The 24,335-nt window shown below is 36.7% G+C and overlaps 1 protein-coding gene across 5 annotated transcripts in view; it reads left to right on the top strand.

Moving 5' to 3' along the window:
* The first annotated feature begins 319 nt into the window (after positions 1 to 319).
* LOC139939827 (uncharacterized) overlaps positions 320 to 24,335 on the top strand; it is an 89,781-nt gene continuing 65,765 nt past the window's right edge. For 4 of the 5 annotated variants that reach the window (XM_071935965.1, XM_071935966.1, XM_071935964.1 and 1 more), the window contains exon 1: positions 320 to 457. The gene's annotated coding sequence lies outside the window, so the exon portion shown is untranslated. Of the gene's footprint in view, positions 458 to 22,518; positions 22,770 to 24,335 lie in introns of those variants that run through there. The other variant, XM_071935963.1, reaches the window with a different exon arrangement.

Below are 24,335 nucleotides of genomic sequence, written 5' to 3'. Positions count from 1 at the left end.
CTCTTTGGAGTGTCTCATATCGGGTTGTAACAAAGTGTGTCGATCAGGAACCCTTTGAAGAGGAACTTGAATAGGAAGACCACCATTATGTATGCCGGGACTTATTATATACTGTAAGTTAATAATTCTAGAAGTGGATTTGTACAACAAAGAAACATGGTTAAACTTTCAGTTTGGCGACCACAGGTCCACATGGCGGCCTCGCTACTCCGTTTCCCGCTGAAATAGTTCGATAGCGCCCTCTCTTCGTTAGACAGTCAAGATGCCATCAGCATTGCAGTAGCACACATACTGCACCGAGCGGTATAAGTGGGAAAGACACACACTGTGTGTAGCAAGCTGGCAACTGTCAGGCGCACACGACACGACACTACGCGACCACTACCGGACATCAGAATAATCCGACGTATGCCTACTTGGTTTCCCTCGTCCCTGTGTTAGCCATCATTTAGTGCAGGTAAGTAACTATTTCGTAATGGAAATCTCTTTCTTGGTGACCCTCAGAGGGTTTAGTTTAGGCTTCAAAGGCCCAATAAGTTCGCCTATTCATCAAGAGCAAAACTTGTCGGCACTATTCTTTGATCTTGTTTTTTTCTTCTTCGTTTTATGGATGGCGGGAGGCGGATTCAATAATCATATAAAAAATCATGGATATAGAGCTAGGTAGCTACATGGGTGTACCTCCGTGGTCCAATCTTGGTCCAATAATGTGGTTTTAATGTTTGTCCGAGTGTTCTCGTTCCATTTATTAAAATGTACTATTAATTACACTACACTTTGCCTATGCCGTCCGTGATCCTCACTCAATAAAAAACCCACCACACACACAATACCATCATTGAGCTCTACCTGCACACACAGGATGGTTGATCAACAAATGAATTATTGTATAGCCAGCCCTACTGTACGTATCTTGGACCAGTGGTGGTTTGGCCTTTATTATAGGGGATTGGGGGGGGGGGGGGAGTGCACATTGTTTCCAAATAATTGTAAGTAAGCCGAAGCCAAAACAACGTGCAAAAGGCATGGTTTTCAAAAGAGCCTATAATTTAACATTAATTATAATGACTGTTGACTGGGCTCTAGTGAATTGACATTTGGAGACCTGATATTATAAATGTGCTATAAACTTAACATTTTATCTGAAAATACACTCCTTCATATACTACATGCTTATATTATAGGCTTACTATGTTTTTTCAAGTTGTATGATAATGAGACTCAGTCATCAGACCAGACAAAAAATGTAAGGTGGGTTGACGGTGAGATATGAGGGATGATGGATCAAGTGTACCTGACTTGCTGTATCATCTCATCATTCATAAATTGGTCTTATATAGTTATCAATCAGTGGATAATTTTATGAGCAGTCATAATAGTTATCCCGATGATGATGCTGTAGTTATGTATTTATCAAAGTGCATGAGCGTGTGTTACTATTATATGTCTCTTCAGTCAATTTGAAACAATTTTATTGAATTATTATTAATTTAAAGGCAGTGGACACTATTGGTAATTACTCAAAATAATTATTGGCATAAAACCTTACTTGGTGACGAGTAATGGGGAGAGGTTGATGGTATAAAACATTGTGAGAAACGGCTCCCTCTGAAGTGCCATAGTTTTAGAGAAAGACGTAATTTTCCACGAATTTGATTTCGAGACCTCAGATTTAGAACTTGAGGTCTCGAAATCAACCATCTAAACGCACACAACTTTGAGTGACATGGGTGTTTTTTCTTTCATTATTATCTCGCAAGTTCGATGACCGATTGAGCTCAAATTTTCACAGGTTTGTTATTTTATGCATATATGTTGAGATACACCAACTGTGAAGGCTAGTCTTTGACAATTACCAATAGTGTCCACTGCCTTTAAAAAATAACTCTTCTTATTTAATTATGTTGTTGCCCTACTGCTTATTTATTTTTGTATGTCTATTTTTTTATATACTCTTTTGCTTTTTCTTGGTGTATTTATGAACTTTTTCCCCTTGCTACTTTGTAAATTGTAAATTGCTTTGTTTGTCTTTGTCAAATAAGTAATAGTTATAAAAAGAAGAACTGAGAAGGACAAAATTTAAATACTTTTCCCCCAAAAATATTCATATAGTTTCTGCTAAAAAGCTCAGAGGTTAGGGGTGGGCATGCATCACAAAAGATTTTTTGTTGTTGAAACAAAATTGCACTGAAACTAAAAAAATGTTTTGTATCTTTGTAAGATAGTTTAAGAAAATTCTCTAAAAAGAGTTTGGAATAAATTTTCACAACATAATGGTTATTGATGATATGTAACCATTAATGTTTACCACTGTTACGGTAGGCAAGGCAATTTCACAGACAGCATGAAATTTAACCAATGTGCTTAAACTAAAACCACTAGCTATGGTACACTTCATTACTCTGGTCCGAGAGATCCAGACGTTAGAAAAAACAAATTGTGTTTTGTGTCAAGGGTCCACTTTTTAAACCACTTACCATTCGAAAATACAGAGAACTTTATAGATTAATGTGTGCAAAGAGACTTCTTTGATATTTTCTGTTTTAAGTGCTTTGATGTCGCTGTGCTTTATAAGTATTGAAACTTTAATTAATAAAAACAAAGAGCCATAAAGGCTTGATAATTATTTTCCAGCAGGAGAAATTTATACTAATTGTAGAATTGATTCAAGATCTGGAAACAAGTTTTTATAAATACCAGTGGTGACTGGCATACAATATACTGTAGAGAGACGACCGGGTTTATGGGAGGGGTGGTGGAGGGGTGGGGGTCACTGTGCAACTGCTCTTCCAAATTCAGGCAAAATTGTAAAAACAATTCTAGGCTTAAACTACAAAATGCAAACACCAAAAGTTATTTTTCATAAATATGTTCACACACAAATAACACATGACTCAAACTGGTGTCTTATCGTGGGGCACTCTCAGTGGTCAAGTGAATGAGACATTTGCTCTAGAATTGTGGGGGTTGTGGTTTCAAATCCCCCTTAGATTTTCTCCTGCAAGCAATGTTCAGGCGTTCCTCCTGTTTACCCTTAGTTTCAGGTATGTTCACAAGAGTAACTAACTTCGCTGCTAACTTTGTTGCTAGCTAACAGAGACAATTATTGACGGTGTGAACCCAAATATTAGCTAACTATGCTGCTAATGTAACTTTGCTGCTAACTTTTGGAGTTAGCAGCAAAGTTAGCAGTTCAGGGGTGGATTTCACAAAGAGTTATCCCCCAGTGGGATATACAAAATGTGTGGCTAGTCCTAAGTTAGGATGAGAGTTACTCGTCCTAACTCGAGATAAGACTAGTCTGGACTGTAGACTTGATACAATTTGGTATACTGTACATTTCAACTTTAAAGTGCACTGGCAAGGAAGCACGATATGTTAATGTATAGGCCTACACATAGTAGATTGAGTCTTGGAATCAACCTGCTATGCTCCATAAAGATTATCCCTAGACTCAGCTACCCTGGAAGTAGCCCCTGGCTAACTATACACAGTTAACAGCACAGTCGTTACATGTAACTGGACATCTAGTTTTATTGGTAAATTAATTCTTTTACCTGGGGAAATGATCTGCATGGAGATTTTGACAGTTATTTGAAAAGTTGGCTGGAAAGTCTCTCCAATCGGCTTGTTGGAACTTGGACAATGACTTTAAGAAAGTATTAAACAAAGCTAAAAGCTTTGATGCATTTTTGGTGATTGTTCGTTGCGGTTTGTTATTGTGACAAATCCGATAAAGTTTACAGTAGCGTAGCCCTGACTGCCACCGGATGTCTTTAAGGCACCTAGCAAAATCCAACTGTCTTGAAAGAAATACCCTGCTAAAAGCATTTAGAGGACTCTGATTGCAATATAAAGTGACACTGGATGGGGCTAAATACACCACAATAACTTTGCTGAGGACCTAAATTGCACATGGATGTCAGTTGGCATTTAGACCCATGCTAAATGCACACAGTGCAACAGAGTATTAGTTACAGGAGGTGACTGCTAATTGCAATCAATTTTCTCTTGTCTGAAAGTCTGTCAAAGCCCCACACATCTGTTACACTTCTTTTACTAGTGCAATGTAGCTCACTTTGCAGCATTTGACACAAAAAGCATGGACCATAGTCTTTTGTTTGTTTGTTTGTTTATTAGATATTCTCCACAGAGTTCTTTAAAAACAACAAGTAGACAAAAACAGTAAATTAAACACAAGAAGCATAAAATACTTCTATGAAATCTGGTGAACTGTCCAGGCTAACACAAAAAAAAGCTAGAAAAAAAACAACTATATTGTCCACATGAGCAGGCCTGATGCTTGGTTCTTGAAAGGGCAAGGATACCGAGGCATTTTTTCCTTTGTAAAGGGCACCTCAATAATGAGGAAATTTAAAATATCTGATATTGGAATGTTTCGAGGGGCACCAAATACCTTGGAAGCATCAGGACTGTATGAGGGGAAAACAACAAAATCCTGAAATCTTAGGAGAAAGAATTTCAAGAAAAAAACATGCACTGTATCTGTATCAACACAGGCAATGAATGTAAGGAAACAACATAGCCAAGTTTCAGTTTCTTGTTAGTGATAGACGATGCACTTTCCCGTCATTGTCAAGACACATCATTGATTGATTACCTGTACAATAATGATAGGCGTCATGTGTACAAAGAAAGCAGCCATGTTGCATTGAGCTAGCTGCAGTTTGTCTAGTAAACAACATTCACATCTCTCTATGCTTGTGGAGATTCTACTCATTAAGAGTGTTTCCCGTGGGCTGGCAAGAAATTTTTGAGTGTGTGTGTGTGTCCTTCATGTAATGATAGATTCCCTAATTACATTTAATATTTGATAGGGGTTATGTGATAAAGATACTGAACTGGACTCCAAATGTCTTTATATACTCATTATTCATTATTCTTTACAACATTTAAAAATTTAAGCCATTTATAAAAATTAAAAAAAATTAAAAATAAATAAAAATACAGCATTTATAAGGCGCACTTTACTGAAAAAGAGAAACATTTAAAGGTGCCGGTCAAGTTTTGTCAAGATATTGGAAAGCAAGCAAGAACAGGTGTGTTTTGAGTTTTTGCTGGAAGAGAGTGATGTTGTGTATTTGTCTGAGGTATTCTGGAAGTGAGTTCCAGAGTGTTGGTGCTATGTTGGACTTGCCAGGCGAGTTCGAGGAACATTTCTAACATTATGTTTCAATGAGCATATAAGTGTTCAGGCCTCAAATTAACTCTTTGGCACACAGCAATTGCTGTGGTGCCCTGTGCTTTTGCTGTGGTGCCCTTTGCAAAGTTCCAATACAAATTTACATTGTCTCTCAGTGCCTCTTGCCAGAGGGAAGTTGGTGTGCCCCTTCATCAGGAGCGAAGGCCTCAGTTTTCTTCAACCAAAGTGTTTCTACAGCGCAGAGGAAAGATAGCTGCATAAAACCGATACTTTGACGTCACAGGGCTATTCACAGCGAATGCTCGCACTAGTTGAGCGAATTATTCGTTGCAAAGTTTTTGACGTAAAAATTTGAATCGCATTCGCATCCGCATGAAGTATAAACCGGTCTTATAGTTCTATGCATGATGCATATGACATGATTACAGGTTGTGTGTGTGTTCAATTTAGCAGGTATGGTTTGAGGTGCAGAATATGCTGGTGATGCATGCATCAGATTGAACTGTTGTTGTCCATTAGTGGTTAACCATAAGGCCAAGATAATGTGGCATGGCTCCTTCAATGGCTCAGGCACCTGCCCACTTGCTTCAAAGATGCCTCATAAGTATAGCCTTGGCCCAAGGACAATCTCCCACATATCATTTGCATCTTGGGTTTGTTTCTGATCATCAGCAAGGAAGAGGTTATACCTGCAGTTTGACAGTATAGGTCTTAAAGGGAAGATGTTTGGTAACAATTCTTATAATTAATGACAATATAAACCAATGGTTAGAAGCCTACAGCAGATTTCGATAGTTTTAAGGATTTTGAGAATCATTTCACTTTGAAGTAATGTGGTTATGTAAAACATAGAAGTTTTTATGCCTAAATTTGAATATGAGGTTCAGATGCATCATGGTGTTTATTCTTTCAGGGATTATTCTTCCGGCAGGGACATATTCACTCCAGATTTATATAGGATTAAAACAACAGAAGGGTTTCAAAATCCAAAAGGTATAGTTTGTGTAAATTTAGCTCATATTATTGAGACTCCTTTGCGAAAGGAAAATAACATTTCTAGACAATAAGTAAAGCTTTGATCGACTACTGGGTTATTTCAATTGCCAGAAGGTTAAAGCTAAAATGTTCTACATGTATCATTGCATTTGTTTAATCACCATAGTTAAAATGTTAGTTGTGTTGTTTGGTAATATCATCTGATCATGGATATGAAAAGACATACTGCTTGACAGGACATACACAAATTTGACCCCACTTCTCCAGCAGGCATAGAATTTGGTTATTTTATGTTTTAAATATTTATTCAGAAACAATTCTTTTTAATAAAGTGATTCAACACAATTTAAAATTAATGATTGTAGTGCTTTTAAACAATCAAAGCATTTTAAAAGCACCTTTCTGTATCCTAATTTTAGGGTGTAAAATTAGTCATTAATGCAGAAGCTACAACCAATAAAGTCAAGTGACGATTGATTTACAATGCATCAGAGAGCAGACTGCAGATTTCAAATTATGTGTGATGTTAATTTACAACAAGTGTACACATACACATACGTACATGCGGAATATGATGAGATTTTCATATAAAGGAGGCTTAAATTGGAAAATCCAGTCATGCAAACCGGTTTCATTACAGTTTGATTTTTGCACAAAAGGATTTTCAATTACGCCCGCAGGATCGGGAAATTCTCTGCGAGCAGTCCACATCATAAATGCATTATTCCTAGTCCAAGCTCCTCCCAGATTCATGTTATTTGATTACAAGAAGCGCATGGAACGAGGTCCGTGTTTACACTAGGTATTTTTACCATCTGCACCCATCATATAATTTTTTGTATGTTAGCGACGGAGCTCAACAAGTTGGCCTGTATTTTATCAGACATTTATTTGAACAAAGACATGCCGGAGACTCCGAGATCCCATTATCTGCCCTATATACTATCATCATAGCACTATGGTATTGATTTCAATCCCATCTTGCTTGGCATTGTGCAGTAAGTAGACCCACTCAGCCACTGTAAATATTTAATCGCCCACAAATCTTTCGCGAGCTACATCAACATGGTCTTCACAAATGTTGTCAACTATCTAAGGTTTTTGCTTCATCCCTAAAGTACAAAGATTAAGAATTCTGATTGCAGTTGCACAATGTAAAATTGATGTAGGTTGAAATTATTTCTCTATTGTTTCTTTTAAAAACTGATAAAGACAAAAATTGTACTTGAATTTCTTGTGTGTGGGAAATTTGACCTAGAACTGGATGCATTGAACTGTTTTGTATTGATGTTTCGATTTTTAGATCTTTGCATTGTATCTTCATCCTCCCCATTTATCACCTCCTGCTAGACACATTCTACTTCTTTGTCAATTGTAGTGTTTAATTTTTTTTTTTTTAAAGATCATGTTACAATCCACATTCAAAGGACTGGATTGGTAGAGCCATTTTAGGAGATTTTCTTCCTCCATGGAAGAGCTGACAAAATAGTCCACAGAGGTCATCATGTTTTGTGTACCCCTGTGAACATTTGGGCTGAATCTGTTTTGTGGCACATTGAGCAGTGAAAACCATGCAAAATTTTCATCATGTAAACACATTGACATTGATTTGGTTGTAAAAACTGAAAACCTTAACAACTGCTGCACTATGTTTTAGGTTTTCAGATACATTTTCATGTGTGCTAAATTTCTCTAATAATACACAACGCTTAAATTATGAGGCAAAATAACAAATCAAATGCTCTCTGCTCTATGTATTTAACAATCTGATTTTTGTGCACTTTTTATGTACAAAACAAATGTTTGATCCCTAAATTTTAGCCCATGCATAATATAAAAGAATTAGGGATTGGGAAAAATATGTAGACCTGCGCATTTTCAAGTCTTGTTTAATTAAAAATTTCTTTGTAACAGCAAACCAAAGAAATTGCAATGGTTAGCTAATTTTAAACACTGAAGAGGTGTTGAGGTAGCACCATAGAGAATTATCCTTTATTCAACTGAAACAATGCATGCAATAACCATACACGGCACACCTCCTGATCATTAAGCCTACTGTAATGGTTCGGATTTAACGACCTCTCATTTGTTTATGCATTGTCTGCGCTTTATGAATGAGTAATTAGTTTCCACCACTGTGCCACTGTATGCATGGCTTGTTTTAGACATTGCTTAATTGACTCACAGTAGAAATTAACTCACACATTTGACAGTCGTCAAAAAGGCCACTAATGAGCGGAGAGCATCTGAGAATTGAAGTGAATACCAAGTCACTTTGATGAACTCCTAGATTTCCTAATGGTTTAAATGCCCCTTGGGACGTGAACAATGGTCCCAATACAATATGGAAGATCTTAAATTTCATGGGTCATGCATGGCTGGGTCATGGCTTCACAAAGAGTGAAATATGCAATTTAGGTGTTGATTTCATCCATCCAGAACTACTGGACAGATGGCCTCCATGTGCTAAGAAAATAAACTGGATCTGAATAACTTATCCCATGGTACAACCATGTACAGTTTGGGGGCATTTTGTGTGGTGAATTAGTAGTTCAACCACAGATGCAAGCATGAAATTAAAGGTGTATACATTAAAGCACAAATATTACACCTTTTTCTCATTTATCATTCGAGGAAGACTCTGCTAGGGTTGAAACGTCAGGGCATTAACTATTTTTTTGTAAAATGATTTTCTGACATACTTTTTTTTATAGTAAATTGTGACTGTGATTATTTCACATTTACATCACAAAATTTGATTGTTTTGATTGATCTTTCTTTTTTATTGCTGACATTCTACAGGATATCGTTTTTTATTGTTGTTGTTTTAGTTACCATAATGTAATTACACGAGAAAAGTGTTAACAATCAAATAGTTTATCTTCAAATCCCATTATTTTTGTGTTCATATAAAAATGTACTGCTTCGTGTGCACACATGACCTTATCTTTGAAAATTGTAAATTATGCTAAACCTTACAAGCTATATTTGTTAGTGGCGCCCTATGATATCTCAAATTCTTTAACCATGGCAGAGCACAATATAATGATTTTGAACGCTGTAAATAATGTCTGTAGAAACAAAACACTGCCCCTAGGAAAGACACGTCTGCGATCATTCAATCTTAGCGAGGGAGCGGGAGAGAGAAACATCCCTCCAAGCACCCGGTTCAGATCAATCGTATTTGCCTCGTTCCGTTCCCCCCAGAGTCATTTGAGTCATCAGCCAAAGATGTCTGGAAACATTTGGATCAATAAGACCCAACGCTTAAATGTGGGTTATTCAGCTCCCAGGCTGTGGTTGGGTAGATGGTCTTTTGCTTCGCTCATTGATTATTTCGGGGGAGGGAAAAACTCGTGATTAAATAGAAAATGTTAGAAGTACTTTTCAAAAGTTGATTATTGTGTATATTCCCTTCACATACAACAAGCACACATGGTGTTGTCCAGAAACTCATTCAAAAATTACGCATGTCATGTTTGATTTCATCTTTCGTTAAATCCAATCGTGGAAAGATTAATATACTTGTGATTGATTGATAGTTTAAATTGATCCTAAATCATAAAGGCCCACTCATTTTAACAGAGTATGATTTTTTCATTGTTGTGTCAAGCCCCTACTTGTAGAGGCCCCTACATGTTCTTAAGGCCACAGACGGTGGGCGGTCTTTAGCTGTTTTCAAATAACCCTTCATTGTAAATTTTCCCAAGTGCCTGGGCCCAATTTCATTTTCCATGAGCTGCTCTAGCACAAAGAATCATTAAAGGCAGTGGACACTATTGGTAATTACTCAAAACAATTATTAGCATAAAACCTTTCTTGGTGATGAGTAATGGGGAGAGGTTGATGGTATAAAACATTTTGAGAAACCGCTCCCTCTGAAGTGCCATAGTTTTCGAGAAAGAAGTAATTTTCCACAAATTTGATTTCGAGACCTCAGATTTAGAACTTGAGGTCTCGAAATCAACCATCTAAACGCACACAACTTCATGTGACAAGGGCGTTTTTTTTCTTTCATTATTATCTCGCAAGTTCCATGACCGATTGAGCTCAAATTTTCACAGGTTTGTTATTGTACGCATATGTTGAGATACACCAACTGTAAAGGCTAGTCTTTGACAATTACCAATAGTGTCCACTGCCTTTAAGCATCAAACAATTTTGCTTACTGGAAAAGGTTTATCAGCTAAAGTATCAAGTTATGTGAACACATTTTGCATCTGGTTCCCTACTTATTTTTGCTGAGCAGAAATTTGTAAGCAATATTCCTTGCTTTAAGCATGCACAACAGCTCTATAAAAGATCTATGAAGTAAATTTATCAAGTAAAATGCAGTTAAATGTGAAGCTTTTGTACAACGGTGCAGATTTGTACAAATGTAAAATTGCATTTTGAAGATTATTTTGAATTGACGTACATCTAAAGAGAAGTGAATGACACTTCTGGCTATATGATAATCATAAAGGGCTTTATTATACAAGCTTATAATCCACTCTATGTGCTCCTGACTAATGATGCCCTTATTAGCATTCTGCTCTGAGCATGGGGTACCGTTACATTCACCACGATGATACCCAATCAATTACAGGGACTTGATTACACACTTAAATGTAGTATTGAAATGAATATTTTACCCATGCAAAATCAACCTGTCTGCAATGTTCCTGTTATAAACCTAGGACTCATGCAGGTGTATACAGTACCAGTAATGCAGGCATCATGCCATTGATGTTCATTAACTATTCATTTCTTTTTAATGAATTTTCACCAGAGGACCTTGTAATTCATGAAAAAGGGAACCTATACATTAGTGTGTCTGATGAAATGTACCTATGAATTGTGGAGTCGCTCACAGTCTAAGGAATTGCGCCATGCATAATGTAGGCTCCATGGAGCCAGTGTAAGAGTTTTATGTGGGAGGCAAATACATTTCATTTCAAGACATTTATTTCCATTCCAACAGTATACCACGTCAATTCTATTTAAACCTTTTTGTCCACCTTAAAAATAATGTTCTCTTCTGTTTTTTGTTGTTTATTGAATACTTCTTCATTCTAGAAACTGCATTTAAAATTAAGACAAGTTTGCGGTAACACCATGTGAATATCTTCTCCTGAAGACGATCAGAGCATACTGATCGAAATGTTGAGTGGTTAACGATGGTTCTTTTCAGCACCACCAATACTCAAAAAGAGATATTCACATGATGTTTATGCAAACCTCTCTTAGTTATTCATTCTTTTTCTGAATTGTTTGGTAACAAAAACATACCTTGCAAAGCTCTCATACGGTAACCTTTGAACTTCTATATATTTGTATACATTGTACAGTGATGACCTAAATTTACTTTGCTTCCCGTGCAACCTGAAGTTCGAATGACAGCCGATTTGACAGAACCTTTACACACATGTATGTGTTTTGTGTATTGTTTACTCACTCTGTTTATGTCCCACAACACTTGTAATGTTTGCATCAGGGATGAAGAATATTCCTTTTAGGTTTTACCATATACACCGATGTGCGTCAGCACTGTAGTACTTTCTTGAGCTCTGTGAAACAAATAACAGGCATTTTACTGGGGTGGGATTCGAATCCATGACCTTTGCAATTCTAGAGCGGTGTCTTACCATTTAGACCACCGAGATTGCCTGGTAGATTGATCTGTAATGGGTGTTAACCAAATACAATGGCTCGAGTTGCGCATCTCCTTAATGTGCTCCTAAAGTTGTTATGAATGGAATGATAACGATTGAATTGATTAAAAAAAAATAATATGTAATTAGCTTTATTGAGTTTGAGTCTGGTCACAAAGTGGGGCTTGATTCGGATTGTTCTTAATTAGTTTTAGTATTTCAAGTTGTTAGTGAATAGGTTTGTGAGGCACAGTCAGATGTCAGTTCTTTAAACTGTTTTTTTGTGGTTCACTTAGAGGTTTGTGCGTGCCGTGTGTAGTACAATGATAAATTGAACCTTCGTGTCAGTTCACGAAACGGAAGTTGCCAGTTTCCGTGCAAAGTTGCCTAGAGCCTCATCATCGTAATTAAAAAATTAAAGTTCCTGAAGCCTTGAAACTTTATGAAACTGTAGGCCTCTGTTAGCATTGACTTAAAGGCAGTGGACACAATTGGTAATTACTCAAAATAACTATTATCATTCAACCTTACTTGATTATGAGTAATGGGGGGAGGTTGATAAGTATAAACCATTGGGAGAAACGGCTCCCTCTGAAGTAATGTAGTTTTCGAGAAACAAGTTATTTTCCACAATTTGATTTTGAGACTCCAGATTTAGAATTTGAGTTCTCAAAATCAAGCATCTGAGAGCATACAACTTTGTGTGACAAGGGTGTTTTTTTCTTTCATTATTATCTCGCAAGTTCGACGACCGATTGAGCAAAAATTTTCACAGGTTTGTTATTTTATGCATATGTTGACATACACCAAATGTGAAGGAGTCTTTGACAATTACCAATAGTGTCCACTGTTAACATGCAAAACTGAAAACTACAATTGGTTCTGTACACAGTGTGTCTGAGTTTGTGGTGTCTGTGATGAAATGGTAGAGTCAGAACTAGCAAATTTCATTCCAGAAGTGTAAACATAAAGGTGATAAGACATGACAATTGAATGTGGTAATTTCCGGTTTTGCTGGGAACAACAATTTTTTTTTCTTTTCATGTGGCTCTGCTGTGATCATAAGTGGGATCAGAGCTGGATCAAGCGCTGTTGTAAGCGTGACACAAGATCTTAATCTGTGGTCAATATAAAAATGCTGGATCTCAATCCACCTTTCTGAATTGAGTGTAAACGCAGTGTTTGTGTTACAACCATAAAAATTGTTTAAGAGATGTTTGATCTATAAACACTACATGGACCACAAGTTGAAATTTGTCCTGGCTTGTGACAGAAAGCCAGTTGGCAAAGGAAAGGAACAAGTTAATGAAAAACTCTGAGTCTGAACTGTCATGGGGTTGTACTCTACTGGCAGCAATCAATTATAGATTTGCAATAACAAAGCTCCGACTAGTCTTCCGATTTTCTGGCTGTGGTGTGTATTTTTAAGGACACCTAGGTACACAGTGCAGAGATTTGATTTTGGTTAAAGGCACTGGACACTGTTGGTAATTACTCAAAATAATTGTTAGCATAAAACCTTTCTCGGTAACGAGTAATGGGGAGCTGTTGTGATAGTATAAAACATTGTGAGAAACAGCTCCCTCTGAAGTTACGTAGTTTTTGAGAAAGAAGTAATATTTCTCACTAAAATAGTTGAATTTGATTACGAGACCTCAGAATTAGATTTTGAAGTCTCGAAATCAAGCATCTGAAAACACACAACTTGGGCAACAAGGGAAATTGTTCTTTTTATTCTCTCGCAAATTCGACGACCAATTGAGCTCAAAATTTGACGGGTTTGTTATTTTATGCATATGTTGAGATACACCAAGTGAGAAGACTAGTCTTTGACCATTACCAATAGTGTCTATATGCCCTTAACTCTATAGTCCAAAGGGCTCGTATTTTCACCTGGTGTCAAGATGTAAGACTGTATTGGATCACCCAGTGCATGCTGAAAGAGCAGACTTAATCTGTGAAGATGTCCCTAATTAGGTTATGTGATCAATGTATGCGTGGGTTGTTTCAATGCGGGCTACAGTGGCCCACATGAAGCCGCTTGAGAAGTTATGACACTGTCAGGGCTCTGGAGGTGTTTTTCTGCTGTGAATCCGTTTCTGGAATCTAACCTTTAAAGTGATGTTAACGTGTGAAATATTACATGCTTCTTCTCCCTGATATTTCATTTGAACATGTCTGGACTGGAAAGAGCAAAATGATTCAAAGTGGATTGATATTTAAAGGGAATTCGGTATACGTTTGGAAATCTCTCTTGAAGTTAATGACAATAACAACTTTTTGTTAGAACTTAGAACCCGCCTACAGCAGCTTTCAATAGTATAAAGCATTTAGAAAACATATTCACTTCAAAGAAATGTGGTTATGTAAATGATTTTCAGATTTTATGCCCAAAATTTTGAATCTAATAAGCATGTGTGTTCCTATTAGGGATTTACTATTCCTGCGCGCGAACATATAACTCCAGATTTTCAGCGATATCTCAAAGAAGCAACTTTTAAAAATGCAATTTTTCACATGTTAGTTTTAGGCCTTAATTGTGTACATACAGTTAAACAGTGTTAAATCAGTTGAACACTTCCAAAAAACAAATTTGCCTTTAAAAAAGGGTCGATACTCAGCCGATACTAAAAGGTCACTTCAAGAAGGAACAATGGCTGGAGTTGCGATAGGATGGAGGCAAGATGTCACTAAGATGACATCTCTGAACACTTCTTTATTCATTGTATGTGTTCATCACTGTGTTCTAGATATCTGTGCACTTAGGGGACATTTGTAATTGAATCAATTGTACAGACTTCAAGACAAATTTCAGTTTTAAAGGCAGTGGACACTATTGGTAATTGTCAAAGACTAGCCTTCACAGTTGGTGTATCTCAACATATGCATAAAATAACAAACCTGTGAAAATTTGAGCTCAATCGGTCATCAAAGTTGCGAGATAATAATGAAAGAAGAAAACACCCTTGTCACACGAAGTTGTGTGCGTTTAGATGGTTGATTTTGAGACCTCAAGTTCTAAACTTGAGGTCTCGAAATCAAATTCGTGGAAAATTACTTCTTTCTCCTAAACTATGGCACTTCAGAGGGAGCGGTTTCTCACAATGTTTTATACCATCAACCTCTCCCCATACTCGTCACCAAGAAAGGATTTATGCGAATAATTATTTTGAGTAATTACCAATAGTGTCCACTGCCTTTAAGGGGCAAATGTGCACACAAGACACGTTGGGTCAGACTTGCTTAAAGGCAGTGGACACTATTGGTAATTACTCAAAGTAATTATTAGCATAAAACTTTTCATGATTACGAGTAATGGGGAGAGACTGATAGTATAAAACATTGTGAGAAACAGCTCCCTCTGAAATGTTTTCGAGAAAGAAGTAATTTTCCAGGAATTTGACTTTGAGACCTCAGGTTTAGAATTTGAGGTCTCGAAATCAAGCATCTGAAAGCGCATACTTTGTGTGACCATGGTGCGACAAGGGTGTTTTTTTCTTTCGTTAATATCTTACAACTTCAAATTTCACAGGTTCGTTATTTTATGCATTATGTTAAGATACAGTAACTGTGGTATGTTCACTGTCTTTAATTCTGTGTCATGTATAGTTGTTCCATCCTATGCTGGGAACTGTAAGAGAGTATGAAAACAGTGTTATTTGATATAATGTTACCCAGGCTTTGTATGCTTCGTTTTTGAAAGAACGAAGGCACCAAGGCATGTTCTCCTTGAGAAGGGGCCCCCTATGGGGAAATTGTAAATTTATACTGGAGCATTTCAAGGGCACCAAGGCAATGATGATCAGGGGATAATCAGGGGGCATGGAGGCAAAACGCCTTTGTTGCCTCTGTGAAGTATCATCAGGCCTGTGTTTCCATTTGTGTGTGTATAGTGTTGTTTTTGTTGGGTATGTGTTTGACAAAAACACAATTTGCCATAAGTCTTATTTTTTATGAATATAGAATAAAATAATATAAAATAAGATTAAATAGTGTTTTTTCATACAATTTTTTTTTAAAGAGATTCTATTGTTCTTACAACAATTGGATTATGATTGATCATCGGCCATTTTGTTTTCCTTGGTTAAATTTTACAGGTCATTAATTTACCTGCGCTGTGCAATGAACCAGCCCATATTATTCTTGACCTTAACTTTCAACCACAGCCAGCTGGCTACAAAAACTGTTGAATAATGAGAGTGGCACCATCTACGAGACCATATTCCTCTTCATTATAATGACCACCTGTTTGATTGTAACATTTTTCATGATTTTATGTATTTATTTAATTTTTTTTTTTGGGTGGGGGCCAAGTTTTGCAGCTTTTTATTTGAAGATTTCTTGCTTCTTAAAACTTAGCATTGGGATTAGTCTGTTTTTAAGTTCATTTTAACACTAATTTAGGAATTAAGAACATGTTACACCAAAGTGATGTTTACAAGAAAGATGATTCATTTTTTAGGAAGTCACCTTTGTGCAATCATGAGCCTTTCTCCATGGTACATGATATTGTTTAAAACTGACTTGAAAACATTACGCTTGTGTTTCACTGAACAAATTTTGTGAATGTAGGTCACACACAGTTTGCATATAACACATTGACACAACTGGATTCTTTTTAATCTTTTGTTTACCTGTTTAAAACACTGTTTGTCCCATATATTGATCAACACAGAGCTCCGAGAGCAGCTTGCTTTAATATTTGAAGCTTTGTAGGGCTACATATATAATGATGGATTCATCTTGTTCTAATCATGGTCTCGTGTGCATTTAATTTTCTCATCAACTTATTAAATTAGAATGCTCCGTTTTTTAATGCATGACAAGTATGGTGACCTACTTACATTTTGAGTATGTCATGCATAAACATGAATGTGCCCAGCACAGCATAGGAAAGAGCTGTTGAACAGAACACAGATTAGCCTACCAGCCAGTAGCCACCATTACATTACATAGACTGGGCCTATTTTCATAAATTACCTCCACTGTCTTAAAATGTAGACCTGCCCCTAAAAAGGGCAAGATCCGAGATGGGTCCACAACTAAAAATGATCCCTAGATAGGTTATCAACTGTAGGAAGTTTCATGCTTTTACCACAAAGTGCATGCTTCTTCCACATATGGGCCTCAGCAGATGGGCCCAATTTCATAGCGCTGCTAAGCAAAAACAAATTCTAACATTACATTTCTCCCTTGACAAAAACAGGATTACCAACCAATTTTCCACGTAATTTTAGGATTATAAAAACAACAGCTGAAAACCAGTAACAAGCAACATTAAACAAATGGAATTTTTTTTAGTAATCCCGTTTTTATCAAGGATGAAATTTCATGCTAACCAAGTTTTTTGCTTAGCAGCTCTATGAAATTGGGCCGTGGACTATTATAAGCCCACTAAATGTTAAATTGCTGTAGACCAAAAAAAAAGTCCTGAACAGAAGCTTTTTGCAAACTAAAATGCATAAATTTAGAACATTGTTGCAGTTGGTGGCCTGTCATATTTTTGCTTAGCATAGAAAATTGGCTAAGCTACATATTTGTTGGCTTGCCAGCTATATTAAACTTGGCCCTGGTCCACTTGTTATATTTTGTTTGTTGCATACAAAACTTGCTCAGTAGCTCGACTAAATGAGGGCTCAGGTGTATGGTATAATGTTGGTAACGGATGGTACCACCATGCCCAGACAATATGCATTTAGAATGGTTAATGTTATTTACTATCACGTGTAACGTAGCCTTACATTTACATTTTAATCCTTAAGTGGAATTATGCAGGCAGCTTCTAGTATGTGGAGATTAAAGTAAAGTCTATAAAATGTTATTATCTAAAGGTGTATACTTGTGACATGGTGTACAAAAAAACGTATACAACATTGCAGCCAGGTACGTGTACATGTACATATTGGGATGTAGTTGTAGTTGTAGTATTTTGATTTTCTTTCATTTTTACAGTATCAAAATTTATAAACACTTTTAAGTAAAGAGAAAGTACATGAATGGGAGACTTTTGGGATGCTTGGTGGCAGCAGACTTACCAGGTAAAATCCATTGTTCTCGGTAAGGTGCGCACGCTCAGAACTACGTAAACAATGGAAATTTACCTGGTAAGTCTGCTGCCACCTAGCATGCAAAAGTCTCCCATTGTAACTTTTTGGAAAAAAAAATGTTCAGTTTCAATCTGAAAGCCCACTGTTTGGAATAAAGTATGACACATGATGCATGTTCCACCAATCAAATTAAAAAAATCACATTAACACCATCAGACAGATATTGAGGAACCAAACTGTTCACACATTGAGCTCATTGACTTTTAATGTGTTTCTAAATCTTTGAACTCTCTGCTAATTCTATACGATCGAGGAAAAATCTCATTTAAGACAACAAATTACTTCTTCTTTGAAGTTAATTTCTTTACAATGGTAATTCTCGGCAGTGAGGCGTTGACAATGGAAGAAAATAAACCTACTGTCAATTGTAATAAGCTGTGATTGACAGGGAAAGATGAACACAAATGCAAAATTAGAACCATCTACCCCCCTCCTCCTCCCTGCCAGCATGGCTCAATTTTATGGCCTAGTTATTGAGCAGATAAAGAAAACAAATCAGGGCTCATCACAGTATGCAGGGTTTGGTTTTAACATAAAGGAAAGGTCAACGTATGAGAGGATTTTGATATTTGAGAGTGAAATTTCCTTGATCAGTTTTCTTGAGTTTATAAACACTGAGCGTGACATATTTGTAATTAAAAGTAGGATCATCAGATGAGCTACATTCGTTAATCTCTTCATCATCATAAAAGGAAACTGTGCAATTTCTGATGATATGTTGCATCTCGTAATTTTGATTTTTAACCGAGACATAGTTTTTCTTAAAAAATAAAAATAAGACTGGCAGTTCCGCTGCATTTGTTCAGACTCATCATCATAAAATGAAATTGTGTAATTTTGTATAATACATGTATATTGCATCTCTAAATTATGATTTAATCAAGACATATTTTTCTTGAAACATTATGACACTAAAAAAAAAACCTTGTTAGTCTTGCGAGAAGGGTCTAGAAGTGGTCCCCTCTTTAAGGACCTGTTGGCGCTTTGCAGGCAAGCAGGCAGCCCCCTGCGCTGTGAGCAACCAACCCAGCCACATGCAGACTAATGCCATTCTAATTTTGTGAACCTGTTGGCGCTTTGCAGGCAAGCAACCTCTACGGTGAGCCAACCAAGCAAGAAGTTTTACAATTTCTGAAAAGTGGTCCCCCATTTAAGGACCTGTTGGCGCTTTGCAGGCAAGCAGGCAGCCCCCTGCGCTGTGAGCAACCAACCCAGCCACATGCAGACTAATGCCATTCTAATTTTGTGAACCTGTTGGCGCTTTGCAGGCAAGCAACCCCTACGGTGAGCCAACCAAGCAAGACGTTTTACAATTTCTGAAAAGTGGTGTCCCCCCCCCTTTAAGGACCTGTTGGCACTTTGCAGGCAAGCAGGCAGCCCCCTGCGCTGTGAGCAACCAACCCAGCCACATGCAGACTAATGCCATTCTAATTTTGTGAAGATGAGAATGCTAGCCTGCACTCGCCCCAAAGGGAATCTAATTAGATCCAAGTCTTCACCATCTTCCTCATAAATTTCTCCCTCGTTTCCCCGAGGCGAATACAGGAAGCACTGGCGCTTTAATCTCGTCATTTGCTCGTCGTTGCACCCCCGTCTTCTTCTTTCTTCTATACCTCTCTTATTTTTTTTTTTTAAGTATCGGAGCACATCTCCGTTACTGCCTTTCATTTGTGGCAATGCTAATCAGGGTCATAGAGCTGTGACATTTATTGGGGGGAGAGGGTGTAATTGAATTATTTGAATTAGAACAAAGCTGCAAATTAAGTAGAGACATATCAAGAGTGGATTGGAGAAGTGTGCAGCCTGTATCATGAGTTAAGATATCTGGCTGTTCAAATGGGATTTATTTAAGGATGTTTTTTTTTCCTTTTTTTTTCTTGAGTTATCTTGGGAAAGCTTCAAATAACTTCTTTATATTATTGACTCTTAGGCCTATAACAAAAACGTGTGCACAGATCAGTGATACGTTGACAATTCCACACTAACGCATACAAAAATGATATGTTGGCATACAGACCCCCCAAAACAGGGTAGGTAGGTAGGGATTATTCCTATTATTATTTTTATTTTTTTTCCCCTCCCAGCAACGAAAATGACTTGTTTTCTAATTGTTTATGCCGGTAGTATACTCGATAACAAAAGAAAACAAGGCTACACACAACAAATAGAATATTTTTAAACTCTTGATGACATTTATTTTGTTGTTATGTCTTTAATAGATTTTAATCATTAAATTTCTTCCCTTGAAAAAAACCAACAATATCCAGGGTCGGGCGTATTTTTAGGGTAGGTCCGGTTACGCCAATATAATTTTTTTTGTATGCCTAATGCACACATACAAGTGTGGCATGGGAGGGGAACAAAACAGTAACAAATGAAGTAGGAATATATTTTTGTCTGTGTCCATGCAAAGGTACATGAGGATTGTGGTTGAAAAACGGGTAAATGACTGCAGGACTATTTTTTAAAGATAATTCTTCAAAATTTATAAACATGTAACAAGGACAGACAATTTTGTTATCATCTGGTAGAAGTTATACCAAAACGAGGTTATTGGACCAAACCGACTCTTGCAGATAGTTACCAGCCAGAATAAAGAAAGCCCCTTTCCTGGTTAGTCGAAGTAAACTTGTTCATGACAAATTTTAAACACCAGCATTGACAAGTTGTTAATTACTAATATTTTGTCTTTCTTACTTATTACCTTGCTATCATTATTTTTACATTTAATTATTTTTATTGTCTCATTTGTTTCGCTCATAATGTGCCTGGGAAAGAAGTAAGTACCTACAAATGTAAAATAAACCTTGTAACTTGATTGTAGGCATTAAGAAGAAAAAATAATTAAAAAACAGATTGGAATTTTTATGGTGTAAAATTGCATGATGCCGGATTTGCTTTGTTGAAAATACTTAGTGCGACGCTGATTCCACTATGAAATTATACTAATATATACAGATGATGAATACAAGTGAAGCCGAGCATAGCGCTTGGTTTATTAAAAGGGACCCTGGTCAATACAGTATGAAAATTTAATGATGTGTCAAAGACGATTTAAGGACAGTCTTTGTGGTTCTGCTTCTCGCCTGAACTTGACCCTTTTTTTGAGACCTTCAAAATGACGTAAGTTGGTTTACTTGTCAGTAGGAGTAAACTGACAATAGATGGATTGGCCTTGACCACCATCTTTGAGGAGAACAATGAAATGGTGCACGCGTGTACGCCCTGCACATGACCCTCAGTCAGTAGTAACCTTTCACGCGAGCACGTTTCATCAAGGGATCTCTATAAAGCAAGACAATTTCATAAAATAGCATTATTTATCCAGCAAGTTGATAAAGTTGTTACAAGTTATATACATGTATGAATTGAATAGAATTCAATTGAATTGAAATTGGTGTCAAACATAAAATTATTCAAAAACAAACTGGCAAACAAATTTGCGTACTTACTGTAGCAGAAAAATTTGCTTAAGCCTTAGCATATTTCACAGGTTAGCAGCATATTGCGTGTTTACCGTGGATTTGCATTTTGCATTTATCTTTGTGCAGTAAGCACCGAGAGGTTAGCATGCCACTGTGTGCTTATGGTTAACATTGCTATGAAATAGAAATTGCACAGTAAGCACAAAATCGGCCGCTAAGCAGCGCTATGAAATTGGGCCCTGTCGTTTAGTTTTGGAAAATGGATTGATATTGACTTGGATTGATAAAAATGCAGGGCTTAGACTGTCTGATGCATCAGATTTAATTGATGCACCAGTGTGGGGGGAAATGGAATTCAACAGATCCCTGATATAAGAATCACATCTGTTCCATTTAAATATTGACTTTTGATTGATAAATATTTGATAGGTTGTAAATTTGAGTAGGGGGCGCTGAAGCACACGTACATGTACAGAAGGTATCTAGTGTGCTGATGCTTTGCTCTCCGTGAATTCCAATTTGCCTAGTAAGCTTGTAATTTGGTATAAAGGTTAATGTAGATTTATCTACCATTAATTACATTTTGTCGCGGTGATGTACATTTTAGTTGGGTGGGGGGGGGGGCTTTTAAGCAGCTGTTTTTGGCGAATTGTTGGGGTTTTGGCCAGTTTTGCTGCTATGCAAATAATTTTTGATTGAAAACAGAGCATCTAAATTAAAATGTAAAACAGAAAGATTCCATAATTTGAGTTCTCAAATTTTTTAGAGAACCTTAACCTCAAAAGAAACCAATGCATAATCCTGCAAACAAACGCTTAAATACTACTTATAGTATTTCCAACTATTTCTAGAGAATGTTGTCTTAAATGTTAATTCATGTCGGTGCACACAGTCATTAACATATGGCGTACTTGTACTTGCCCCTCAAAATGCAATTCTCCTCCCTATTAAACTCGTGGTACATCCCTGTCCAATGGAAACTGGAAACAGAATCCTGCACCCGAATGTTTCAAAATTACTCAAAGTATCTCAACTATTTCTTGATAAAATTGTCTTAATTGTTGATTGGGGTTAGTTTGCAGTCATATGGCGTACTTGTACTTGCCCCTCAAAACCTCCTTCAATCCTCCTCCCTATTCAACATGTGGTACATCCCCGTCAGCGCAATATAACGTCTATGCCTCCTGTCACATCAATTGTCTCCCCGGTTCCCAAGACACCACGCAAAATCGTTGGCGGCCGTGTGGCGCTTATTGTTTTGCATGTTGAACAGTGTGGATGCATAAACTGCAAGGTGTTGGGAGGGGAAATGAGCAAAGCGGTGATGGATAATTGCAATACTACTCCGACTGTTCTGGCCAACATGCATTCTCAGATCCAATCTGTGTGATTATAAGAAATACTTGGGTATACTACTTTTATGTACGCAGTGTAATCTTGTAAGGTAAAGAATATATATCTGTTTATTAAGGTATTAATTGTATTCAAGTTGTTATTGACATAATTAATTCACTTACCTTTGTACTCAGTGTACACATCATGAAGCAATGTGGAAAACTTGAAAAATTTGAACAATGTGACGATTTTTGTCTTTTAAAATATTATTTTATAAGCATTAAAATGCTTTATTTATTTACTTGGTTTTCAGGTTTTTAACTCAACTCTTTCTTTTGACAGAGTACACTGTGTTTTATTTTAATAAATGTCAGGAATTTGTTTTTTGTATAATTTTTATGATCATCACTTTTTCACACACCATTTTCTGAATAAAGGTAACTTTTTGCCATATTAACTAAAAAAGTGATCGTACAATTCAGATATTCTGTCTGTCTCCAGAGTAACGGCACCTTCCATGAAAGGAGAATGCACTTGTGCACTTATTAATGTTCAGTACTGTGTGTGATCTTTTAGACATGCGTCGGTGAACAGAAATAAAAGGCTACACACTCGAGGTTACCATAGGTACTTTCGAGGGTTCTTTAGTTTTCATTACACCAAAGATATAATGCTCCTATGTACCCCGTGGTGGTGCAATTTTATGTCTTTTTTTCTGTGCAATTTTTATCAATAGTTTTACCTTGTAATGCCACATTATTCAGCTTTGTGCTGCCAATTTTTTTTTTTTTTATAAAAATGCATGAATGAATGAATGAATGAATGGAAAAAGATAAAAATACAAATTAAAACAAGTCATTTTACGCGCATAGAAATACATTTGAGTCGAATTGGACTTCTTAAGCAATTGGCAAGTGTTTTATGATTGAACAGAAGACAGACGAAAGGATGATTTGAGGCTGCATGCTGTTGATAATATTGTGCAAAAGGAAGCTGAAGAAATAAGATGAGATTTCGTTGAGTTTAAGCCTGAGTGCATGTCAAGTGGACGTCCTAGTAGAAAGCAATTAATTACATAGACACAAGCCTGAAGATACAAATGTACACAGCGCAAGGTACATGTACAATGTATACTTAACCCCTTCTCGTTTCACCTGTAATGATTATCATGAACATGGTGGTGTATCCTCAGGGGAAATTATCACCAGCGTCGTTATTGCTCAGACACAATGTACTGTGCTTCTACTGATTGGAGTTAATTACATTTAGAAATCATGTATGTCTATAGAGAGGACCCACTGAGGGCCTTTTTGGACAATGTAGAAGCTTTCTCTCAAGCCATTAGGCAAAAGAAACACCAACAACATGTTTAGCGTTCTCGCCCGCTTTGTTTTTAGAAACTGCCTCGTTTTTTCTTCCTTTTTTTTTTAAACAAGAAAAATGGATAGGCCTACAATTTAATGATCTCAGATGAAAAAAAAAGAAATTTTGAAATTTTTTTAGCCGGTTGTGTTGGGCGATCATTACCTAAAAAAACAAACAAATAAACAAACCTGCTCCTTATTTTTTTTTCAAAAAGGCAGAACGTGAAACATGTTTTATTTTGCCTTTAGGCATTATTAACCACTTTTTAAAACTCCAATGTTGTGGAAAACAGGCCAAAAATCTTTTGTAT

The sequence above is a fragment of the Asterias amurensis genome, chromosome 7 (genome assembly GCF_032118995.1).
Source record: "Asterias amurensis chromosome 7, ASM3211899v1".
In the NCBI taxonomy this organism is placed as follows: Eukaryota; Metazoa; Echinodermata; class Asteroidea; order Forcipulatida; family Asteriidae; genus Asterias; species Asterias amurensis.
The sequence above is the reverse complement of the archived record's forward strand: the minus strand, read 5'-3'. Positions and strand labels throughout refer to the sequence as shown.